The 4,666-nt window shown below is 66.9% G+C and overlaps 1 long non-coding RNA gene across 1 annotated transcript; it reads right to left on the reverse strand.

The window, feature by feature from the left end:
- Positions 1 to 1,755: 1,755 nt before the first annotated feature.
- On the reverse strand, positions 1,756 to 4,007 carry LOC309866481. Its single transcript, XR_014312712.1, has 2 exons — positions 3,625 to 4,007; positions 1,756 to 2,112 (listed from the first exon to the last, which is right to left on the reverse strand). It is a non-coding gene; the product is annotated as an uncharacterized lncRNA (long non-coding RNA).
- Positions 4,008 to 4,666: the final 659 nt, after the last annotated feature.

A 4,666-nucleotide genomic window follows, 5' to 3' on the forward strand; every position in this document is an offset into this window, starting at 1 on the left:
CCTCAACCCCACACTGGGTGCTCAGTGAGCCTGCAGCAGCCAGACCCAGGTCCATGGCCGCAGGGACTGGTCTGTTTCCGGTGGGCCTCACCAAGTCGCGGAGAGTGTGGAGAAAGTAAGAAGCCACCATCTGTCCTCCCCCTTCTCTGCCCTCAGGAGCTGCACAGCTAGCTAGACGCACACTTTGGGGGCCTGGTCTAAGCCCCAGCGGGTGGCCTGTGGGGTAGGAGCTGGGACTCACAGGCAGGCTCTGCTTGGGGGCTCCCACTCCCCGGGGCTGTTGTGGCCCAGGATAGCTCCAAAAGCTACAGGTTCAGGGTCTGTCTCCTCTTTTTCCACCCCATTTCTCTTGAGGAGGTCTCCTACTTATGATGGCTGTTCTCAGCCTCAGGCCTCTGACCTCAGCAGGGATGCCGACTCCTTGGCGCATCCTAGCCCTCCCGGCGATTTAGCCACACGGAGAAGCCTGAACACAACTGACTCAGAATACTGGTTTAGCTACTTTGACAGACACCAGAATAACCAAGGCTTGAACAAGACAGGGCTTTATTTCTCTGCAGAAAAGAGGCTGGTCAGCGGTGCAAAGAGCAGGGTGGTGTGTCTCCCGAGCTGGTCCCAGGTAGAGCAACCACCTGTGTGACAGCTTGCTCAGCTGTCAGGGGCAGGGGGTCTCCCTGAGACCAAGAGACTCCCAGAAAGTCCCAGACAAACTGGGATGGTTCTGTGGGCGCTGTCCGGGGAGGCTCTGCTGTCCCCATGGCCATCCTCTGTGTAGCCAGAGCAGGCTCGGGACCCGAGGCTGGGTTCTGCCAGGAAAAGAGAAAGAGGATGCGGGGGCAGAGGGTCCAGTCTGAAATGGCAGCTGCCTCATCTGTCACCTCGCCCTGGGCAGAGCTGCCCGCTAAACCGCCCAGGGGCCGTGTGTGCAGCTAACATGTTGGGCTTCCGTTATTAAAGAGAACGACTACAGGGACTCAAAGTAGGAGCTGCCTGTGTTCTTAAAGGCCTCAGGGACCGAGGGGGCCAACTGTGAGACCCCAGCTCGTTGCCACCTGTGACCCCGCCCTTCCAAACCCGCCCATCACGAGGGAATGCCAGTCCCGAGGTAAGCACTCGCTCAGTTCCACATCAGCGCCCCGGGAGTCTGGCTGCACCGCCCCGTGGGCTTTCCCGCAAGTCCTGCGAGCTGGGTACCACCCCCGCCTCTGTGCAGGAGGAAGAGATAACACTGAGAGGCAGGGCGCCTGGCCAAGGTCACTTGCTGGTGGGCCACAGAGCTGGGATCTGAAGCCGCAGACCCAGGGACTCAGTCTGAGTCAGGATCGGGGAGCAGAAGAGGTTCCTCCGTCACTCCAACTTTGGCCCTGTCCATGGCCAGAGCCCCCTGCCAGACACGGGTGGCCGCCTGCCGGGGGACCCACATAGGGTAGGGCTGAGCGCAGCTGCGCTCTCCTCAGCTCGGCTCTGGGATGCAGCAGCTCTCAGCCCAAGGGAGGGTGTATGGCCCAGGGCCCAGCTCAGGGAGGTGGGAGAGGGTTTGCGGGGTTCCAGAGAGGTCCCTCCCTGCTAAGAGAGGGTTGGTGCCGGCTGTGGGGCTTGCTGGGGGACCACAGTGCCAGGGGCAGGGCCGAGGCTGAATGTGAGGCCCAGGCCCCACCCACAACCATCCTGGCTTCCATTCCTCTGGGATTGGAAGGCAGAGAGACGGGCCCCAGTGAGGTCTGGGGAAGAAAGGACAGCCAGCCCTGGACACGGTGAAGCTTTGAAAACACATTTATTTTCATCACTCTGTAATGTCAACGCCCACACTGTACAAAATGATTTTGGGCCACAGAATGGAGAGCACCGCCTCCCAGCCCCCACCCCCAGCCTCAGCAGGGGAGCCCGTCTCATAGCAGACGGCCCAGGGAGAACACTGTAGAATTAAGGCTCCCCAACTGACTGTGGCAGTCAGGGGGCAGCACAGCTGCTGAGAGCCTCTGGGTTCCTTGGAGCTTGGTGGCCCCAGAACAGTTTGTGGGGCAAAAGCCGAAGGTGCTGGCTGGAGGGTGGACCTCCTCCCAGGAACACAGCCTCCTCCTTGGACCAGGCAGCCAGGGCTCCCACAGCGTCCTGCAGCCAAGAGCCCCCCATTTACTGCTCCTGTCCTCACATCAACCCCCCACACCCAGACGCAGGTTGGGGGCTCCGCCAGAACAGACAACTGGCTTAAGGCCACCAAGCCGGGCATTGCCTTGTGGACCTCAAACCCAGACCGTCGCACCTGCCCTGCAGCTCCCCTCAGCGCTGGGGGGAGAAAGGAGGGACCCCGGGATGGGACGCTGCTCTCTTCTCCCCGGAGGGTGCGGCCAGACCGGCCAGTCAGCCTCGTCCCCGCGGGAGGTGGGAATAAAGGCGTCAGCCCTTCCCAGTGCCGGCTCCCAGGGCTCTGCCGCCAGGACCTGCCACCGACTCTCCCAGACCTCCCCCACCACCTGGCCATGGAACCCCAGGCCGCAACCCCCCCCCCCACCTCCCCGGCTCTGCGGTGTCTCCCCTGCCTGGCGCGTGGCCTCTCCACTCCCTCCCCACCGAGTTTCTGTCCCGCAAATCCTTCCTCGGACCACACAACCCTCGGCGCCTCTGCGCTCCGTCTACTACGCGGCGCAGGCCCCCCGGCACCCAGGGAGCCCGCCAGGCTCACCCTAACCCGGCTCCGGGGAAGCCCCGGGCCAGGCGCGTTCCTTCAGACCGCCCTCGGGTCCCCGTGGGAATTCGTCGAACTTTCGAGAAGGGTGAGGCCCACGGGCGCAGGAGCGCGGCGCGGGTTCCCGGGGTCGGCCCCGTGCCAGGAGCGTGGGCCGGCCGGCGCGTCCACACCCCGCGGTTCCCAGCGCCCGGCGCCGCCCGGCCCCGGCCCCCGCCCCGGCCCCCGGCCCCCGGCGTGCGGGCGCTGGGACCCGAGGGGCTCAGTCCGGCCCGGGGCGCACGCAGCGGGGCGCTGGGCTCCTCCCAGCCGGCGCGCCCCTGCCCCAGTCCCCGGGCCGCGCCTGGGTCGTTCCGGTCGCTGTCGCTGTCGCCGCCGGGCCCGCCGGGTCTAGTGGTCCTAAACATTTCACAATTGCGCTACAGAACTGTTGAACTGTTAAGAACCACTGCACCCAGCGCGCCGGGGAAAGTCCGCGGTGCGCCGCGCCGCGCTGCGGAGAGAAAGCCCGGCCGCCCTGCCGCGCCCCGCGCCCCGCGCCCCAGCTCCGCCCCGAGTCCCGCGAGCCCCGGAGCCCCGGCTGCGCGTCCCCTCGGCCCGCGCCACGCGTGGCCCAGCGGCTGCGTCCGTGCGGCCGCGGCGCCTTTTAAGCCATGCGGCCGCCCTCCCCCGCCGCCGGAATGCGACCGCGCCGCGCTGGCCCGACCGGTTTTTCCGGGCCAGGCGGCTCCCGGGCCGGCGGGTCGCGCGGCGGGTCGTCCGCGGCCCGGGTACCTGCTCGGCGCGCCCGCGCGGGGGTGGCCCTGACTCACCGGCCTCCCGGCCCCGCCCGGCGTCCCCGCCTCCAGCGCCCGGCCGGGGCGCACCTGGGCTCCGCGCTCCGGGCCCCGCGACCACACCCGCTCCGTCGGGCCTGGGACCCGGGCGCCCAGACTCACCGCGGGGGGCGAGGGGGGATGACACCGGCCGAGCTGGTCCGCCCGGTGGCCGGGACAGGTGCGGGCGGCGCAGAGCCGGCAGGAGCCCGAGCCGCGTGCACGCCCCCGGGTGGGGAGGGGGAGGACGCGGGCCGGACCCGCCCCTCGAGGCCCCGCTCACTTCAAAGGGAGCTTCGTGGGAGGGGGAACAAAGAGAAAGTGAAACTAGACGGAGGCCGGAGGCAGGGAAGGAACGCGTCCAGCCGGTTCCTGGTTCTCAGACCCGGCTCTTCACAGAGGGTGAGGAGGGGGGCCCGGAACCCTCACGCCCCCCCCCCACCAGGGCCCACTCTGGGAGCCCCATGCTGCCCCCATCCCCCACACAGGCCACCAGCCCTCGCCATGCCCCCGCGCCCCCAGCGTGAGTCACCCAGCCCCATGCGCTCTGGCCTGCCCACTTAGTCACCTGGAGATGCTGGGGGCCCGCCAGCTGCGGCCTCCGGGAGATCTTCCAGGGAGCTGCCCGCTGCGGGCAGATGGGGGCTAATGGGGGTTTCAGCTTTAGGAAAGAAAGTTTGGAGAGAGGTGTCGCTTAAGTCCCCAGCCCTCACTCTGAGCCCCTGGTGTGGCAGGTCAGACTCACTCAGCTAGGTTCAGGATGGTCACGCGCGGGACACACACACACATGCACACGCACACCCAGCCCCCAAGACCAGTGTCTGCATAACCCAGGGGCCCCCACCCCCACTGACCCCAGCTAGGACACAGCCACCAAGTTATGACAGACATAAGGCATTTCCACACACTGTGTGGTTCGCCTGTCACAACCCGGCCACGTGAGTGGCAGAAGTTTTATTCTTTGCATTTTGCCGTGGGAGACACCGGCTCACAGAGGGGCCACCACTTGTCAGTCCGAAAGCTCTCCCGCCGCACACCCCTGCTGACTCCGAGGGCCTGGGCGTCTGTGCTGGGGGATGGCATGGAGGGCACAGAGGTCTGTGACCGAGGAACAGGAGTGGACCCTGTCATTTCTTCCCATCACCATCACCACGGGGGTGGGAGG

The sequence above is a fragment of the Mustela nivalis genome (genome assembly GCF_964662115.1).
Source record: "Mustela nivalis genome assembly, chromosome: 6".
Classification (NCBI taxonomy): Eukaryota; Metazoa; Chordata; class Mammalia; order Carnivora; family Mustelidae; genus Mustela; species Mustela nivalis.